This window comes from Scomber japonicus, chromosome 11, assembly GCF_027409825.1.
Source record: "Scomber japonicus isolate fScoJap1 chromosome 11, fScoJap1.pri, whole genome shotgun sequence".
NCBI lineage: Eukaryota > Metazoa > Chordata > Actinopteri > Scombriformes > Scombridae > Scomber > Scomber japonicus.
In genome coordinates, this window is record NC_070588.1 from 7,175,506 (window position 1) to 7,197,441 (window position 21,936).

Genomic DNA, 21,936 nt, shown 5'->3' on the forward strand with positions numbered 1-21,936 from the left:
TATGATGCAAGTCTTCTGAATTTCAAAGATTGAGGCCCTTTAGTGTATCCCTCAGATGGTTCTCCAGATGAGAGGACCAGGAGGGGTAAAAATAACTTTGAATGACATATATGAAATATGCTTCTGACATGTTTACCCCTTAAGATGTCTGTGTAACTAGTAACGGCACACCAACCTGTTTTTCAAATACTTTGCAGCATGCATTGGCAAGCACGTATCGCACTGCAGGCTTATTTCATGGTGTGAAATCCTACCTGCTATTTCTGTTCTCCTTCACATTCATAGTGAAGGGCCCTCACAAAATATTAATTATTATTAGTATTATTTTTATTTCCTTTAGTCATTATGCATATGAGTATAACCCCAAGATACTATGCTCAAAGTTGTGCAGTAAGGTTGAAAATAACCCTAGTTGGACCTGAGAGAGGAATTGTGGGAACTTTTCCTTTAAGAATGATGGTTTCTAAAACTTGTGGCACTCTGAGCTGCATCATTACATCTTTTAGTTCCTCTTGTTACTCCGGAAACCACTTACAGTGATCACATCTGTCCAGGTCAAATTGATTACTATAAACTAATGATTATTATAACCAATTCTTATTCTTTATTCCTCATGCAGATTACCATCCGACTGACATTTGTATATTTATTACATGAATATAAAGCAATGAAACGGACAGCTTTGCTATTAACTGAATTTTATTAACCGTTTTAAAATGCAGTACAGCTGTTTAAAGACTTTTTTGGCAGTTTGTCATGAGATTCAAGGAGATTACATTTTTCATCGAGAGGAAATTGACTTTCTTTTTCCCCGTCATGATTTCAATGTGTGAATGCAACACCAGCCTCAGGTAACCAGCCGGAAGCACACACACACACACACACACACACACACACACACACACACACACACACACACACACACACACACACACACACACACACACAACGAGGCAATGACGGGGCTGTCATACAGTACGTGTATCATGGGAGTAAAGTAAAAATACATTTCAATTGTCATGTACAGTAAAAACTCAAAATGAAGTGGACTACTTGATAACTATAAGCAAATCATTTTAGCAGCATTTGTAAGGGAATGATTCTGTCTCAAGCTTTTGATCCATATGAGCTGTTTATCACTGTAGCTGTGATCAATATTAGCAGTTTCCACTGTAGTATTATTCAAGGATTCAATCTGTGACCAAGCTACATCAAGATAACCTGAAGAAAAAAGTAACCACAGAATAAAGAAACTATAACTAAAACTGAAAGAACCCCTCATGTTTTTAGTTAAGTTTATTTGCATTGCTCCTATTTTCATATTTCAAAAATGTGTCCCCAGAAAAACAATGCATCAAAAGAAGACCTGAAATCCTAATAAAGATAAGTCATCTACCTAAATGAGGAAATTATCTATCTATCTATTTATCTATCCATCCACATTTCAACTTTTCCATTAGTGAAAAAAACAAGTTTGACTTCTTCCCATTTTAACGATATATTCTCCAAGATATTACTACTGCAGATATAGTTTCACGCTTTTTTCTAAATGATGCAGCGTGTGGAATGGGATTAAGTGTATCTTCACAATATTTGTGAAGCATAAAATAATCAACTTAGAGAAGCTGCTACATGTCTGAGGCAAACAACAGCTGGTCGCAGCATCACTGAGGTTGCCAGGTTTGGTGCTATAACGTTTGAACGGAGACAAAACCAAAACTCTCACAAAAAAAAAAATGCTTCACAAAAATAGCAGGCAGATGAATAAAATATGTCAAGAAATAGTTTCAACACATTTTTACATTTCTGTTTGTGTACAGATTTATACGAATAAAATACACGACATAAGTAAGTCCACTTTAGAGGAATTAGTAGGTTTGTTTTTGGACTTAAGACAGAGTCAAGCTGGCTTTTTCTGCCTGCCTTCAGTCTTTATGCTAAGCTGACTAATCATGTAGGCTCAGTACTTAACTTGTAGACATGGGATTGATCTCAAGTTTGTCATCTAACTCTCAAACAGGGAGCAAATTCAGTCGAGAAACTCATGTTTTAAAGATTTTAACCTTTCTCTGTAACACCATAGAGTTTGGCTCTGTGTGTGTGTGTGTGTGTGTGTGTGTGTGTGTGTGTGTGTGTCTTTGCCCATGTGATGCTGTGGGAGAAACATTCGGCATCACTGACAATTGAATGCCAGTACAGGAGGAGGCTGAGGAGGAGGAGGAGGAGGAGGAGGAGGAGGAGGGAGCAGCAGTATGACAGAAGAACTCAGTGTTGTTATATACAGACTAATACAGACTTCCTATTGAAAGTGGCAAGCTGCGCACAACATGAGTGGACAGTATAGTGAACATGTGAACTCCCACTACCATTAAACCTAACCCTAACCCCTTTAACTAGCACTACTAAGCAGAGAATACTGTACATGAAAAAATATCCAAATTAATTCACAAAATGCATAACAATGTGTAATTTTTTCTTTTTTTAATATATATATTTATGGATTTGAGATGATTATGGCTGTGTGTGTGTGTGCGCGCGCGCGTGTATTTATTATTGTCTAGTTTCAGCAAATGTCGTTGTACTTCTTGTGCAATAACAATAAAGTCTATTCTATTCTATTTTGTAAAAATTCCTTAAACTAATCTAAATATTCTATAGTGTTCTCAAAAAACTGAACAATTTTAAAAGCAAAACTGCATGTCCCTATTCCACTAACAACCCACAATCTGCTCAACTTTCATGGCAGCAGTCAACATGGAGAAGCATTATTTTATATCATAGTGCATCACTGTTTTGGGTACATTGGTCTCGCTGTAGTTATTCTAGTTTAGGATCAGATGGGAAAGTCTGCTTCTCAACAGGCCGAACCATTCTCAAAAAATATCTAACTGATCATTTTGACTTATGTTGCAATTGTGATATGATTTGAGATATTAGGCGGAATGATCGTTCAACAAGTTAATGGTGTGTTTTTTTGCAGGATCTGTAATAAACACATGTTGTAGAATATGATGTGTAATTTAAAATGGTATTTTGACTCACATTTCTTTAACAAATATTGCACCTCCTGCAATATGACAATGGCTATAGGCCATATTGCGATTTTGATAAGATTTTGATCAATTGTTCAGCACCAGTTCTTAAATGGACTACTTGAATTTTTATGGGGAGCAAACAGCTGACAAAGCACGACATATTTGAAGGGGCACGGCCGCTTCTTCAAAATGTTTGGATAAAGATTATACAAATCTGTCAAAGTGCCATCATCTGGAGCCATGATGAATGAACCCTTACGCTGCATCCCAGATGGCAACAAGTATACCCAGTGCCTGCTCAAAACCAGCACCGAATTATTTCTTCCCTCGCTTGCTCAGCTCTCTGGAACATAACCTTCCTGAATCTGAAGAACTCTTTAAATAAAATGAGGTTTCAAGTTGTAAACAATCTCATTTCTAGAAAAAAAAAAGAAAAAAAGATACAAATCTTCCGTGTCAGTACGAGAGAAAATCATACAGTGTAACAGTGCAAGATGTGTGATAGCAGGTCACCTCAGGATTGTGGACATGTTTCATAGGGAATAAAAATGCTACTTTAACGTGTGTGTGACACACTCATAAATCTTTAAGAAGAATTTCAATGGCCCATTCATGGCCCAAATCTACCTCAATTATTTACTTCTAATCTACACCCCTGTTTCTGCATGATAAGACATTCCCCATCTTCAATGTAAAATCTGCCCAAAGTCATTTATACAAGGCCATATTTTACTGTCAGCAACTGTTTTGAATGTACTGCCTTCTTTGCAGAGCCTGGGAAAGCTCTTTCTTCATGCATGTTTACTCTCGCTGATACAAGAAGTGCATATGAGGTGGACCAGACCCTCAATAAAAAGCCAGAAAGTCCACGAACCTCGGATGGGACTTACATGATAAAAGGCCCACTGCAACCATACAAACTGTCCTCTTTTCTACAATGCTGTCATTCTCAGGGCAAGAAAAACATCAAAGCTTCACATTTATGGCATGAAACCCTACTTTTGCCTGCCTCTTTATCGCTCTCTGACCTGACTGTGCCTCTGAAATAACACCTCAAATTGGAGAAGAAGACACAGTACCATGTAGTCTGGGCATATTATTTGACGAAAGCATGTGACTGTGAACTGAGCCACAGAGAGTATGGATGGTAGACTGGAAAAGAGTCCATAAGACAGTATGTGACATTTTCTTTTTCATCACTTATTTGCTTGTGGATATTTATGAAGAAGAGAAACATGCCAATATGACAGACAGACTGATTTGTATCTCAACATATTCATTGTCCAGGTGTATCAAATTCTGTACATACATAGAAAAAAACTAGATTAGATTAAAACCAGGCGGGGAGTTCTGGTCCTCTGAAATGAGGCTAATGCGGAAGTAACTTAGAACTGCATTCTAGCAAAAGGCCACCAGGGGGTGACCATTTTGGTGTCAATGGAGAATTAACCAACTTCTCACTTGATTTCTAACCTCAGTAAACATTTTCAAAATGTGTTTATGGTCTCAATCGCTAGTTTAAAGCCTTCTTCAATGCAGTATGATGTTCATTTGTGACATTTTGGCCTCCCTGATTTAATATTTGACGATAAAGCAGTGTATGCATTAGGGCGTGGCTACGTCGTGATTGACAGGTTGATTGTGTCCTCGAGATCCAGCCCTCGCAACCTATCACAACTTCCCTGCTCCGCCCATGGCCCCGCCTCATGCCCATATAAGTAGAATCCATGTTTTTATTTTTCCCAGCATGCACCTCAAATTTTCAAGAAGGCGCTGCCTAGATTAGAAACTATTGGCTTCCGAGCAGCAGTCCACAAACCAATGGGTGACGTCACAGATGTTACGTCCATTTCTTTTATACAGTCTATGATTAAAACCAGATTAGCAGTTTTTTTAATGGATTCAGAATCTAGTTAAATACAACATGCTACAGCAAAAACTGATAAAGATGACTTATGGTTGCTGGTTGTCATTGCAACACAACAAACTTTTTGAGTTTCACAGGTAAAATAGGGACAATGGGAGCAGGCATTGGAATGAAGCTCTCGTCCCTCTACGCTGTCTGAGGTGATGGGACCTGAGCTGACAGACGAAGCCACTGTGCTTGCAGTTTTTTTAGCAGAACAGGAGAACCGAGCTGTCCCACACTGGAACACCTCGTCTGAAGGGAAAAGCTATCCAGTGCGACAACGATTCCATTTAAGTTAAAGAGACATCTCTAGGCAAAGATGTTAACCACTTAAAAGCCATTAAGAGAGGTAAATTAAAAATCAATGCATGATGTCAAGTGTGAACATGTTGGTAAATAAATGTTGCTTTTCTACAGCACAAATGAGACATATTTAAACACTTAAAGCTGCAGTTGGTGAGTCTTATAGAAGTAACTTTTTGTCATATTTGCTAAGACTGTCACTATGTAAAGACAGCATTACATGAAACTAGTAATCTGTTAAATAAACCAGGCTCATTTAGCCCCACCTACTGCTCCTACTGCAAATTGCCAGAATCCACCGCGACAAAAAGACAAAAAGAACCAATCAGAGCCAGGATTGTGTCTGATGGAGTGTCTGGCAGCTGTCAATCACTGCTCACACACACAGGCCCCTCCCCCTTCCTCCTCACAGGCCCCCTCCCCCTTCCTCCTCAGCTCGGTCAAGCTCATATCTCTAGTTTCTAGGTACGGTATAGCCATGTGAAAGTCACTGTAAAGCGTTTAATATCCAGCTGTGTGGAGTGTAGTTCATGTATTACCGATCGCGTGCACATGGTCGCATGCACGTCAGCCTCCTCTGGGGGAGGGACTTTGGAGGCAAGGCAGGAGTGCAGCGGAGAGAGAGGGGGAGGGATCTGAAAGTTGTACTTCTTCAAATTTGAAGAAGTCCTCTCTCTCCTCAAAGTTACCAACTGCAGCTTTAAGCATACTTCATTTTTTATATATTGCTTATTTTAAGTTCATATCTGCAAATCTTCACCGCACCATAAAACAGCTCTTTACTGGAGTGAGAATAGGTCTGTATCAATTAATATATTATATATGACATGATGTGTGTGTGGGGTTCTGCATGATAAAACTTTATATGTAAGGGTGCAATGGTTAAAAAAATGAACAAAACAATGCAAAATAAGGGCATGTAACCAACACTATAACACTGTATGCTTTATATTTATTTATAAGTACTGTATGAATTTAAATGTTGCTCTTAAAAGAAGAAAGTGGAAATGTCACTGACAAGCAATAGTTTCTAAGAGGATAAACAGTATTGCATCAAAATGTCATCCCAGTCCCGTCTACACTCCATCAAAAAGCAAAAAAGACCCTGACGAGAATACACAGAGCCGACTGCGGTGTCAGAGCGATGTGTGTGTGCTCGAGTGCTACCACATGCCATTACTGCAGCTGTCTTTTGTTCCTACAATCACACAGAATCACTGATCAGAACAATAAGCAGGTGCTTGTGCATTGGCAGGATCTTGACGGGGGCGGGGGTGGGTGGGGGTGTGTGTGTGTGTGTGGGGGGGGGGGTTTGGTAGAAGGTGGACTAATGATACCTTCATAGACAGCCTTTGTAGTGTGGAAGATAGCAGATATCATATGGAGCCTTACTTACCGTTAGCGTGGACTGTTGATGTTCAGGTTTCTTCGCTGGGCCTCACTCATCGACAGGCTGATGGCTTCTCATTAGAGCTGCATCTTCTGTAGGCGGGAAGAGACAAGAACAAAAAAAAACACTCAAGGATGGAGCTTTTAGTTGTGAGCGAGCACCGCACCCACAGCGAGTCCACTCTGTAGTGATTACATTAAGCAATTTAATCAAATCTATGCAGTTATTTATCTGCCCTAAAATTTATTCATTAATTTCATTTAGTGTAACAAATTTTAGTTCCAGACTGAAACAAATAACCAGTTGTTACACTGAAGGTTGCGATAAATGATGAAGAGCTTTTTTTTTTTGTTTTTCTGTATACTCTCAAGATCAAAGTGAAGATTTTTTTTTTTACTAAATTATGTCGATCCCTCAGGCGGACAGGAAGGAAAAGAGAGTCTAGCACTATAAAAGGTACACTGATACACATCACCTGTCAATCTTGTAGTAAAGTATACTTATTAGACAACAGGAAGTGCAAATGGACACTGAGGATACACACATAAAGAAATTAAATAAATAATTGAATATGACTTTACTGCGTGCTTGATGAGCGAGATGCTGACTCAGCTCTTTCCACTGGTAGCACAGGAAAAAATGTTTTCATTCAAGCATCATAAGCTTTTCCTTCTGTTCAAACGCTATAAAGCATTTTTATTCACGTAAGCTGTTAAATTTATAGCTCTGTGTCAGATGTGGAGGTTTATGAGCTGTCAGTGTTTATGAATAGTTTAACCAAAGCGTTGATCGATTGCTCTCAAAAATGCAATGATAAAAAAATAATCGGTGAAAAAAAATAACAATAATCACCACTCTGGCAAATCTGAAACCAAAAATAACATGACGACTGGCTCCGTTCACTAGACCGTTAAACTCTGGTTTATCTTTACTAGACCTTCAAACCCCTCAAGAGTCCTCCCACACAGCTCTTGGCTTAGCATTTTAGGACTGTGGAGATCCTCCAACCTTCATCACAAAGATTAAAAATGTTAGTAACTCATGTCCAAGTTAAAATTAGTGCCTTTAAAAAGGAACACTTTTTTCCCCCTACAAGAACAGACTGGCCTGTCTGCTCACTTGATGAATTGGACCCAGATTTCCTATTATGCCTTATCCTGTAGTATTGCATAGTTATCAAAGAAGTGCCTTAGGAATTTGTTGCAAATGACATTCAGAGATAAATAGAAAGGGCAAAGAGTGTGCAGGAAAGTGGAAGGTCCTGCATTCATTTCCGTGACTATGTGTGAGATTCAGTAGATATATAGTGTTGGAGGTCATCCTGGTACACACAGGTTTTGTGCATGTATGTAACTGTTTGTATGTATGGAGTTGTTAATGTATACTGTAGTGTTCAGGACCTTGAATTTATTATATGTATTGCTTAGCCTTGCAAGACTATTTAAATAGCACCCAGGTCACATGACACATGGGCAAAAATCTGAAATCCACATTAACAGCAAGAGAAAAGCTTTTCACCCCCAGTAATGAAAAGTGGCAGTTGTCCAGTATTAGTAGATACTAATATGTAGATTAGTAAAAATAATAATTTAAACAGGAAAACTCTGTTAACCTTTGTGTCGTCCTCCTGGGTCAAATTAACCCCGTCTGTTTTGACTGTTTCTTATTTTCTTTGTTCGTTCCTTCCTTCCTACCTTCCTTCCTCCCTCCCTCCCTCCCTCCCTCCCTCCTTCCTTCCTTCCTTCCTTCCTTCCTTCCTCCCTCCTTTCCTTCATCCTTTCCTTCCTTCCCTCCTCCCATCCCTCCTCCCATCCTTCCTCCTTTCCTTCCTCCCTCCTTTCCTTACTCCTTTCCTTCATCCTTTCTTTCCTTCCCTCCTCCCATCCTTCCTCCTTTCCTTCCTTCCTTCCTCCCATCCTTCCCTCCTCCCATCCTTCCCTCCTACCATCCTTCCTTGACTTGAGGACACCAGTAAGAGAAAAGCTTTTCACCCCCAGTAATGAAAAGTGGCAGTTGTCCAGTATTAGTCTAACAACTATGTAGATTAGGAAAAAAATCATTTAAAACAGGAAAACTCTGTTAAATGGTTAGTTTCCAGTCTATATTAATATCCTGGGGCTCAACTGGAACGTTTTTGCATGATTCACAGTTTTAAAACTACTTCTTTTTCTAATACTTGGACTTTATTCAGCTCTTCAGCTCAGCTTCCATCTTGAAACAGACCATTTTAGCTCTTGTCTCTTTAAGCCCCCCACCCCCCCCCCCCAACCCCCTGCTAAGAGTCTACTCTGTTTTGATTAGCCAATGTCCGGAAACTGCATCCCGGCCAACTTCTGGCAGTTTGAGAGATTACTAAAACAAACAGTGATAGTAGGATTTCACTTATTTTCCTCATTATTTTCTCTAAATAGAAACTGTTCAAACTTGGATCCAATCTGAAATATCCAAATGGCCATCATGAGCAACCTACAGAACAACCTTAGTAACAAAAGCTATATAACGGACAGCCATGTGTTGGCATGCATTAACAGTCTGGATGTATCATTGCAAACTAAGTCCTGGCTTTTGACATTCAGGGAGCATTTTTCTTACATTCACTTCAAGTTTTGGACCTTTGACCACAGACGTCTAACATCATAACAGTATAAAAATATTAAAAAATTACAAAAAAGCATGATATGTCCCCTTTTAAATTAAATTTTGAGAAACGCTACCCACTGTTTACTATTTCTTGAGAATAAATATCCTCCCAAACTCAAATCCATCTCAGCAAAAACAAAGCTGACATGATAAGAATGTCTCCAATCCATCTCCAGCTGAGGAATAATGTAAATTGGATTTTCTTCAGCATTTCTGTGTACAAGAGGGAGCCTTTTGGCATTGCATATATATTACACAGAAAAATTCAGGAAGAATAAACAAACAACTGTCATTTGTATCCAGCATCCAGCCTCAAGCAATGAGTTCCTGTTTTTTGGGGGGGTTTTTTATATGATGAATGTTAACAAGCAAACAACTGTTTAAGATTCAAAGCACACTGTGAAATGTAATGTTATGACAAGTTGTAACGTTTCCATTATTTAAATTAAAAGTAGTATATTTGCTATGGGATGAATAGTTTGTAATGTATCTAGTGTCAGACAAATGCTTTAAAAGAATATACCTCCTCTGTAATAAGTCCACATTGGAAAAACATGAAAGAAAATGGCAGAGGATCATAGCACTCTTTCATTGAAATTAATTTATCCTGTAACTCCTCATTAGTGGAAGCCACTCACCCAAAAATCATAATTAAGATATACTGGCAACGAGAAGCTTGAAGTCCCGAGGACAGGGGTTACTTGTTATGAGCGAGGGAGGTCTACTGGATTAATCCTCTTTGGCAGGTTTTGACAGCGAAGCAGAAAGTAGACTCCAAAAACAAAATCACATTAACAAGCCTTGATATAGAGTCTCAAGTGAAGTCAAGTCTGCGTGTATGGTCCAATATTAACACTAGAAACACCACAGGGTTTTACATTGTACGTTAATAAGTTTTAATAAGTATTCATGTCCCCCAGTCTTTGACTATTCCTGAATAAATGCTGCGTAGCACCCCTGATGTTAAAGATAGAGAAGATGAATCCAGATTAAAAGCACTGCCATTAATACCTGGAAGCACCTCCGGGTGAAATCTACTCCTATGCGACATGCATTTATTTTTCGCTTGGTTTGTTTGAACTGTTAAGTTGCTAGGCAACATGTGATCTGATAACTAAGTGGTAATTCAATTATAAAAAGAGCACAGGAGAATGACCTGCAGAAAGTGCCTGAAGAGCAGGAAAGCAGAGTGAAGCTGCTGAATGGCTCAGAGTGTGTTTAAAGGACGTTTATGTGTTCAAATGAAGAGAATTCAGCTGACTCATAAACATTCACTGTGTGGAAAACTTTATTTTTTCATTGATAAGTTATTTAATCATGTTACCTTTTTTTTTTTTTTTTTTTTTTTACAGGTTATTTAGTTTAATTTTGCTTGTTGTTTTACTCTGTTTTCATGAATGAAACACCTAAAGAGAAATATGCATCATTATGTTATAAACTAAAAAAAACAAAAAAAACTTTAATGGTTTAATGGTTACTTCAAGTTTATTAGTTCTTAGTTCTCTTACTCACATCGTTAAAATTACTAAATTAATTTAATTGCAACATTAAATCACTCATAAGAGCAGTAGTTGTTTAGTGTTATTATCTTTCATTATTGTCCATTAGGTGTATTCAGGCTACTTGTACTGCTACTGCTACTGGTCATTTATATAACATGGGTTTTCTCACTATGTGATGAATGCCCAAATGTACAAATACGTTCTCATAATACCCATTTACAGTGGCATTGTAGTCTGATACTATCAAGATTAGTGTTTTAAAGATGCTAATATTATAAAATAAGTGTGATAATTAAACTAACTCATTCCATTCATCAATATAATGAAGTATTAGCAATGCAGCAGCCAGTCACACCAGTTGACAGTTTTAGATGAATAGCAACTAGTGGTTCAAGTGTTAACTGTGACTCATATGGATTTACAAGTCTGAAACATCAATCCTGCTCAAAGTCTGCAACAGTGTGTCTATGTATGCAACCTACAAACAGCTGATAGCAACATGTTAGCAGAGCAGCAACAGTAGCGTCAGTCCTCCAGCTAAGACAACAGCCAAGATGCATTCAGGCACAGTACTGTAGATCTCCCACAATTTGGCAGCATTCAAAGCCCACACAATACACAAATTGCTGCAGGTTTGCATGTAAAACTGTAGAAAATATACTTAAAACATGCAATGAGTTGGTTGCATGTATAAAGCGAGTGATAAGCAGCCTGTGTAGACAGCTGTATAGATTTAAATAGGAGCATATCTATGTAGTGCACATCTCTTTGTACACTACGGCTCAGTAGGTAGAACGTCGTCCTCCAATTGGAAGATTGGCGGTTCGAGTCCCAGCTCCTCCAGTTCACAAGTCGATGTGTCCTTGGGCAAGACACTTAACCCCAAAATGCTCCTGTTGCTGCGCCAATGGTGTATGAATGTGTATGAATGGGTGAATGACATGTAATGTAAAGCGCTTTGAGTGGTCGCGCTCTATAAGTACAGTCCATTTACCATTTACCATGTAAGATACTGCAACCTGCAACCTGACTAACACACAGAAAGCTCCCAAAAAACTTCAGCACAAACTCTTTGGATGGAAAGTGCTGCAGTAGGCGAAAGAGGGGAAATGGCAAAAAAAAAAAGATAAGTTGAATAATCATGTAGTGACAAAAAAAATATAATAAAATAAGTAGGTAAAGTTCACTTTGATATCAGCTCTTCACTTCTCCAGGTCCCAGAAGGAGGTGCAGGAATTAGGTGAAAGTGTCAGTTTTTGTAGTGAAGCTTGTCATGGTGGGCAGCATGGTTTAACAACCTCGCCTTATACACTCTGATGTAATAATCCTCATTAAAATGAAAGTTTCCTGGAGATCTTGAACCTTCCCTGTGGGGTTCCAAAGTGTTGAGCTTCCTGATAGCAAAACACCATCATGTGGGCAGCAGCTCAGATCCAGTATGTAACATGCTGGTAGTGGTAGATAAGAGATGGGGGGGCATACAGATTGCACCAGCCTGGCTTCGGCCCCTCTTTAAATCCTTAGGGGAAGAAACACTGCCTGCATTGCAGATGTCACGTTCTGTATACAGAAGGTGCAAGCTGGCATTTTAAACCTGCAACCTGACCAACACACAGAAAGCACAGGCACAAGTCCGGTTTTTTGAAACATTTGAGGAAATAGATTGCCCAAAAATAAACCAGAGGAGACTTTGTGACTCCTAGGCTTTCGAAATAGCTCATCCTTCATGGAACATTAGCGCTCTCACAGCATTAAATGACAATGGGGAAAGATTATGTATGTGTGCTTTAAATAACACCATCCAGAAATACACAGGAGTTCATGTGCAGCTCTTGAGAAATCCGCCAATAGTGATTTTCAACCAAATCATACTTTAAATAAGACTTTAGCTTCCAGGTCACTGATAATTCTGGTAATGGAAAAGTCATTTTTTACAGCCTGGATCTTATTTTTTTATGAATTGAACCATCATTCATGTTGTTTATGACTACATTTTATTCAGCGGCTTTATTGCTGAGAACAGGGGACGAGGTGACTCTGCAATAAAGTCCAGAAAGCAAACAACGGAAGCAGCCAGACAATCAGATATAGTATTCATAATCTGTTTGTTTAAATGAATGACTTTTTATTACAATCCCTTTTCCTTGTCGTTTATATTATGTACACAACTAGAAAAAAAATCATTAGATGAAATACTAATATAAAAAAATGCTAAATAAACGAGGGACAAAAACAAAAGTGATGATAAAGAAGCAATTAATATACATGAGGGTCAATTTTTTTTTTTTTTTTTGGAACGGCAATTAAGGGGACCTATTATGCTCATTTCCTGCTCTATATTTTTAGTCTGGGACTCAACCAGAGTAGCTTAGCATGGTTCACAGTTCAAAACAACTCATTTATCTTCTACTGGCCCTCAGGAACAATCTGATGTCATTAAGTGGAGGAAGTAGCACTAACAAAGCATTCAGAGCAGACTGACGCACTGACTTTAGACTGTAAGGCAGCATGTTTTTCCAAGTATTCAGTTTAATTTTTTTAAACCTTTTGACCCTGTTTAACATTAATATCTGACATCAAAACAGTACGAAAGTATTTAGTTTTATAGAAGGCTAAATAATCCAGAAAATATTCACATTGGAGAAGCTGGAATCAGAGGATTATGATATGTTGATTCAAACCCTTCTATTGATTATCAAAATAGTCTACTAATCAATAGTTTAAAAAGAAAACACACTTTAAAAACACTTCTTTATGGTGGGTTGCACTCATTTTTAAAACTAAAATCTTTTTTGTTTGTTATTTCTATGAATCCCCAGATCTCAGCAAACCAATTTCAGAGTAAAACGTTCAGAAATGAGATCCAGGAGGTACAACAAATATAAATATATATATTTTCATCAACTGGGTTGGAGCCAAGAGGCAGGTGTCATTCAATGAATAAAGCATATGAGGAAGAAAAAAATAGTGTTTGATATCTAATGAATAAAATAAAGTCTGGATGAGTCTATTGAATTGTGTTGCAAACACTGTTTATGCTCGTGTCACATAGTGCATCTCAGAAGACTAGAAAGCTTGCTGACACACACACACACACACACACACACACACACACACACACACACACACACACACACACACACACACACACACACACACACACACACACACACACACACACACACACACACACACACACACACACACACACACACACACACACACACACACACACCAACAAATGCTACAGAGAATTCCGATGCAGCAGAGCCCTCCTGCATCTCTTCTGGTGTGCTTTAGAAGAAAGGGAGCTCACAGCAGCTTTAATGTACAACCTGACCCAGTTTAAACACTCACTGATACTCCATGTCAACTTCCATCAAGCTAGGTTGAACTATAACTCCATGTGACCACAGAAGAATTTATCAGGTTCTCCCCCCAGCGAGCACACAGCAAGACCATCAGCTGACTCATGCAACAAGGGGATTTGCATTATTGATTTAAAAAAAAAAAAAAAAAAACACATTATCAACACACACAACTCTCCTCCATTCAGAATAAACATTTGTTAGAAGGTCCTCCACATCTGTGTTCCCGCTGAGCAAAACTAACCACGGTAAACATGTTTACTTCAAAAGCGTGTAAGTGAATTCTACTGTTTTCTCATGTGGTTTCAGGGTTTCAAGCAGACAACAAATACCCCTGACTGAGCATTACACTCAAAAGCTGAGAGGAGCTTTCTCTCTTTGTCACACAGTGTTGACACTCGAAGCAGCTACCTGAGAGAGCGACGCCAACAGACAATGCTTTTTAGATACAGTGTAGTCGCAGAGTGCCAACATTCACTAGAAACAAATGGTTGTAAATGCTTCGACTGACAGGTATTATATTGTAAGACAAGAAGAAAAAAGAAAAAAAAGCCAGATGACCCATAAACACATTTTTTTTTTCCTATGATGATAATGGTTTCTGAATGTCAGTGACTCTTGCTGTTTCCTCCTGTCCCAGCTGGGGCTAATATGAGGTCATCAATAGCTACAGGTAATGGGAGATGAAAAGAGGATTCTTAGTTGAAATGTGGAAGAAAAAAAAAAAGAAATCTGCTAAAATCATCTAATAAAACTCATATTATGCAGCTATGACACTGCTAAGGACATCTACCCCCCCCCCTCCATTTTCCACGCCAAATTTAATTCCCCTCATTTTGTGGTTGTTAGTCCTAGAAGAAAGCTCGTTTGTCATTTTCAGCCAGAGAAAATGTGTAAAAGGAATTATTGGAATATGGAAAAGCACTTTTTAGCCATGTTGAAGAGGTTGTTGATGGATTTGACTCACAAAAGGACACCTGAGACCTGACTGCTGCACTGGAACCAGTATTATATAAATCAAATTAAATCAAACATTATTTTTTTTTAAATAAATGTGTATTCAATGTCCTATATTTTTAACCCTTGTGTCGTCCTCCCGGGTCAAATTGACCCCATCTCTTTTGACTGTTCCTTCTTTCCTTCCTTCCTCCCTCTTTCTTTAATTTTTCTTTCGTTCATCCCCTCCTTCCCTTTCTTTGCTCCCTCCTCCTTCCATACTTCCTTCCTTTCTTCCTTCCTTCCATATATCCTTCTCTCCTTCTATCCTTCCTTGCATCTATCCTTCTTTTCCTTCCTTCCACCTGTCTGTCCTCCCTTCTTTCCTTCTTTCTATCCTACTTTCCTTCCTTCCTTCCACCTGTCTGTCCTCCCTTCTTTCCTTCTTTCTATCCTACTTTCCTTCCTTCCTTCCACCTATCCTTCTTTTTCTTCCTTCCTTCCTTCTGTCCTACTTTCCGTTCTTCCTTCTGCCCTTCTTTTCATCCCTTCCTTCTCTCCTTACTTCCTTCCCCTTTTCCTCCCTCCCTCCCTCCTTTCTTCCTCCCTCCCTCCCTCCTTCCTTCCTTCCTCCCTTCCTTCTCTCCTTACTGCCTTCCTCTTTTCCTCCCTCCCTCCTTACTCCTTTACTTCCTCATTCCTTCCTTCCTTCTTTCCTCCCTCCCTTCCTTACTTCCTCAGTCCTTGACTTGAGGACACCTGGAGGGTTAAGAGGATGAATACATTCACCAATTTATGCAGATACATTTAATGGCATTAAGTGTTTTCTTTATTCTAAGCCATTAAATAAGGTGCTGTGATGTTTACATGAGTACTTATGAAGCATTTAATACAGGTATGTTTTCTGATGGAGCTTGACCTTTACCCACATTTTCTACAATGTTAACAGGATTATAAATGTCCTACTTGTGGATTTAAGAAAGGAAAATAGGATAAACTGAAGTACTACTAGTGATAGAAGTGAGAACTTAAGAGTTGTAGTGTGCTGGAGGTGTTAAAAAGGTATCTTTCATACTATATGCCATGTTCACCACCTCTCTTTAAGTGTGACTTTATTGCACTGGGAGCGTCTACAGGGTCTTTGCTCTGATAACAGCAGCTTAAGTGAAAGTTAAATTACCCAGAAATTACCTGTGGTGTCACTTTCTTATTAAAGCGGGAGGAAGAAGCGGCTCGAGGGATTTTTAACACATGCGATTATACAGAAGGTGAATCTGAAGATGATGTTGAAAAAGTCATTTAATTCAGTCTATATAATTTGTGTGGGTGAGAGGCCATTGATCTGTGTGAGGGAGGGAGTTGTGTTTGCTGTTCCCAGTTCAAAAAACACGATTCATCCATCTGTTTGTAGTTTCTGGATACTAGTTACTAAACTTCTAAAGCTTCATGTTCTGGTAGTGCCCCGAGAGTCTAGTGGTTAAGATGCATGCCATGTAAACACAATGTGTGAGGTTTGATTACAGCAGCAGACCTTTGTTGCGTGTCATTCCCCGTCTCTTTTTCTCTTCCCTCGTTTCCTGTCATGGCTCAACTACTGCTGTCCAAAAAAAAAGCAGAGAAATGTCCCAAAAAGTGATTTTCCTTCTTGGGTTTTTTGTCAGTTACCAAATAGCTTCAGAAGCATCATCATTACTCTTATTATCAATTAATCTGGGTATTTATTTCCTCTGTTAATCATTTGAAAATAGAAAAATGGAAAAACAGAAGGATATCCAAATTTTTCAGTTTCCCAAATCCTAAATTGATGTCTTCAGATAACTTTTTTTTTGGTCTGACCAACTCTCCAAAACTCTAATTCTCAGCCTTGAGCAGTTATAACATTGGATTTTGTTTGCACGATTAATAGACTATGAAAAATAGTTGCAGATTAGTATCTTAATTCTCAACTTAATTTGATCCGGATAAGAGACACTTGTGACAAAACAATTCAAGCTGGTCTGCTGGTCTGTTGGTAAAGGTCACAGCTGTTTCCCCTGATAAAAACATTTCATTATAATAACCTTGAGCTGCAACTAATTCTCTTCTAAATATGTTCTTTATTACTTTGGTTTATGAAATATTAGAAAATGAAAATAAATCTTCAAATACATCCAAACAACAGTCCAAAACTCAATATTAACTTTACTATAATTAATAGAAAAATACTGAAAGAAGGTTTTTTGCATAATTTATTGATTATGTAGTTAATTTCCTGTCGATTACCATAAAAATAAGAGCTTCAACAATGAGATTAATTGCTTAAAAATAGTGATTGACACAGCTATGCAGGTTATTTAATTGCCATATATATTCAACTGACATGAGAAAGATTGATCCTTCTTATGATGTAAATTTCAGTTGAGTCTTATTATTATGCTTACATCATCCATTCAACATCTAATAATGTACTTCTCCTTGTACTCTGGGTGCCAACAACTAAAGACTCATGGTTCCCGTTGAGCTCCAGCAGGATTTTGGAGACTGCAGCTGAGACATTTCTGAGCCTGGAAAATTTATACAGTTCATCTCGTCTGATTCCCACTCAGGGGGGACTCTGCTGTGAGAATTTCAGGACATCAAACCTGCCCTCTGATCCCTGCATTGGCTGCCAGGTGATTTTAGAATTGATTGCAAAATTAGGCTTATTATCCAAAAAGCACTGCGTGTCCTCACTCCACAATAATTCTGACTGGCTTCTCTGCAATGAGTCAGAGCTCTTATATCATCAGGTGAAAAATATGTGGATGATGTTCAGTGGGATCGGTCTAAAGTTTGTGAAGCTACAGAACTTTCCAAAAAAACTATATTTTTCTTTTTGCACATTTGATGACTTAGGGATTTTTTATTTACGGTTTTTTAATTAGCCAAAAACACAAGCTCAGCATGTCTTTTAATTTGTTTTCAAGCTGTATTTCCCCTAAAATAAAAAAGCATTATATACTGTAAACTCACTACTTTTTTTGGCTTCCTGCCGATCATGGTCACATACAACCTTCTGTCTGCAAGTCATTACAGTACGTTCTTTTTTCTACCAAACACATAAAGGCTACTGTTAGACATTATCTGCCTTTCAGTCGAAATCTCTCTATTTCCCCGCATGTCTCCCAGGGCCCAGCTGTCAATCCAGCACCACAGATTTCTGCTCTGGTCATCTCTGCTTTTATATGCAGCTACAGTAGCACCTTACAAATCCTCTCATCTCTGCTCAGAACATTCCTGTGCAGCAGCCTCGTAACTGTGTAAAAGAAACAACTGCTCTTCAGTGTTGCTTGCTAAATCATATTCAGACTGTGTAACTTATTGATTATTAGCATTACTGGATAAAAGTGGAACATTTGAAAAGCCCCCAAAATATGACACAGTGCAGTCAGACAGATTTTTTTAACACATAAAGTTAGTACTAAATATGACTTTCTTGAAGTAAAATGATATATTATATGTATATGTTTTACTTTAATACTATAAACCTGTCTGAAAGGTGACATCTACATTTGCAGTTCACAGTGAGTCGTGTGAGTCGTGTCATCGAGAGGCTAAGCTGCATTTTTGACACACTTGCAATATTGGCTCAGAAGTCTCACATCTACACTTTGCTGGTTCTTCTCGAGGTTAAAGCTCAGCGGCGCCTTTTTACACCGAATGTTCCGAGTCTATTCTGGGAAGGGGTGACCTTTTCAAACTGTTGACCTTTATAAGCATCACAGCAGCTGTGATGTGTTGACAGCTGACTTCAGTTTTGATTTTGAATTTGATGGGAACATGTTAGACAACAGGTCTGAGCCTCAGTGAAGGAGGGATTCATCAGTTTTCATTATCTTTATTGTTTTCTGTGTAGGAGAGAAGAGAGCAGTGTGAAATGTGACACTCTAAAGACAGATGGCAAAGGGAAAATTATTGAGCAATTCTTACAGCGCAAAACACAGAAGTGACTAAAAGAGTAAGGAAGCTCAGAAGTGGAACAAAGGAAGACGTTAAGATGGATTACAGCATTGTTAGTTTTAGTTAACTACTTACTGAATACACCGTTCTCAATGGTCACACTGCATGGATTAGGCCTGGTCGATATCACCTGAAATCATTATCAACGTTAATTGCTACCTTTAGAAACTATTTCTGAAGTCACCTGTGAACAAGTCCTCATTCATTCTTTATTCTGATCAATAAACTCACTGATCACTCATTTTAACTGAATGCATTGACTTTAAATATTCAGTTGTTAAGAGCCTTTTAGGCATGTGCGTCTTCTGAAATTGGAAAAAAAAATAATAAGTCGACTCTCACATTTCTTGCAGACATAAATTATATTATACATCACATTATTCAGAAAATAAAAAGAGATTTAAATAATATATTCTTGACTTTCATTATCTCCTTCCATCTGGGAATTGTTTTAGATTAGATAGTCATTAGCAAATGCTAAAAGACTGAACTAGGAGATTATCTGTAATAACTTTGGGGATCTTTTTGTTTGTTTGTTTGACAGTGCCAAACAAAGGTCCCTGTATGCCAGATTTGCTATGTTTAATTAAATTGGATGGGAGCAGGACAGTGTGCTGATGTTTTGTCTTGACTTTTTATTTCAGATTGATTTTGTTTGTAGCACCTGTAGATGATATTTGGAAGTGCTGTCCACTCTGTGATTCATGTGATGGAATATTGCTGGTGTTTCCACCTGAAAAATACATGAATCTTTATATATTTAGCTTAATTCCATTGTGTATCATGTCTCCAGGAGTAGAAGTGTGCTCAAACAACTGACGTGGCTTTTTTTTTTTTTTTTTTTTTCTGTACAAGTTCATCTTTATCTGCACTCACAATTCTCGCTGAATTCATTTCTAGACTGGAGATATGCTGGCTGCGCACTAATAGTTGATTGTATTGAACTGCTTACTGAAAAAATGGATACTCAAGTTCACTCTCCTTTCAAACTTCTGCTATGAATGAATCCACACAGAGAAAGCAAAGTGCTGCACAGAAGACTCATTTCACTGTGTGCGACACAAAGCAGCATGAACTGAACTTCACTGGAGTGGATTCCACTCACACAGTGAAAGACAGACCTTATGCCAACTTTAAAGCTCGATGCATGTATGGGCCAGTGGCCAAAACAATCTGCCAAGGGGCTATCCTTCTCTGTCAGTGTATGCAGCGGCTGACAGGAAATAGCCTTGAGGGTAACTAGGCAAGCGAAACACGTTTTCAGACTTCTTTCAGCTCATCTTGATTTAGTGGTTCAACTCAAAGGTCAGGATTCCTCTGCTCTTATACCCAGGCCTCAAACTCAAGACCTCAAACCAAAAATGATTTCCCAATGGAGAGTGATTTATTAAGATCACATTTAGATTAAAAAAAAAAATAAATAAAAAATAGCTATCCGTTGTTTTGTATTTCACAGCACATGAGCAGTAAGCACATTAGAGCTGGTTCAAGTAATACTGAGTCAACTGCATTAATTCACTCTTGTATACTATGTTTATCACACTCCAGATAACAATGCCACAGCCTGTAAAGAACAGCTGTCTCACTAATGGTGTATGTGTGATAAGAACACAAAAAAAACACAAGAAGGGTTTATACTACTTGCACAAAGTGGATCCTCCCCACAGGGCTTTACAGATGAGCAGCCATTTAAATGACATTATCCATATGTCAGCGTTGTCACAAATGTTTATGGCATAATGAGAAAAAATCATTTGACATTTGAGTTTGTTCATGTTATGATGATCTCCCCTGTGTCTTCTAAGTCTATTTGAAATGTATGACCCATTACAGCTTTAACACCAGTGTAGATCTATTAGATTGAGGGTAGCACCTAACGTCCACATTTTAATGCTGCATCCTGTAACAAATGAACGATGTCATGCTCTTTGACAGTCCTCCGATCCACACTCATCATTCGTCATTTGTGAGCCGAGATGAATAAGCCTTGAGAAAGAAAGAAAGACAAATAATGGTGGCACTTTTCCACAAAGATGGTGCCTACTGAATCAATTCAAAGCTCTACTGTAGAAAATAGCTTTCAGGTCAATACACTTCACTGGCCGGTAAACCTCGTTACCGTCAGGATCAGTGAGATCCAGAAGAAAGACAAAATACTGTAGCTGTGTCCCACTTCAAGGTCTGTTTCTTCCACATTTCTACATCAAATATGTCAGAACTGCGGCTGAAGAATGTGGCGTTTATTTGTTCAAATTTGAGAGACATATAACTTTAGACATCTATAATCCACTGTGGGTAAGTATTCAAGGTGATATTCAAGAAACAGACAAGACAATCCAAATAATAAAGTTGAAGATGTCACCAAGGGTTTTAAGAAGTTGAAATAATAAAAAATAATGTGATGTTTTGGTGTGTCTGTTTTGGTTCAGAAGCCAAAAGAAAAAAAATAAGGTACAAATTTCTAAGAACTCTTCATCACTCAGAGCTGTTTTAGCATTCAAGACTGTTAAAGCAAATCACACTGCTTTTGGCTTTGTACTTTCAGACACAGCATGTTTGGCCGCCCCTATAACCCTGAATATCTGTCCTTCACTGCCTCATTGAGTCACTAGCTGTGGTTACATGCACACAGTGTTTTTCCATTTTGATTGAAATCATTCTGATTGAAGATTTCAGGTCAACCATTTGACACATTGGATATGATCTAATATGTTCTAGTGTTTGCAAAAAGTAATGAATACATCAGGGTTTCCTACCAGGAGGTGGGGGTGCTGAGCATTTGGTAGAGGCTCAGCAGACAGACCTTTCTCTGCTCTCTGTTGAGGGGTGGCTGAGATAGTCACTCCAATGACAATAGCTTGTCCACCTTATGTCA

The 21,936-nt window shown here is 38.4% G+C and overlaps 1 protein-coding gene across 2 annotated transcripts in view; it reads right to left on the reverse strand.

The window, feature by feature from the left end:
* The window catches only part of gulp1a (GULP PTB domain containing engulfment adaptor 1a), an 88,762-nt gene that overhangs the window by 46,454 nt on the left and 20,372 nt on the right, over window positions 1–21,936 (reverse strand). For both annotated transcript variants that reach the window (XM_053329262.1, XM_053329265.1), the window contains exon 2: window positions 6,644–6,729. The gene's annotated coding sequence lies outside the window, so the exon portion shown is untranslated. The remainder of the gene's footprint in view (window positions 1–6,643; window positions 6,730–21,936) is intronic.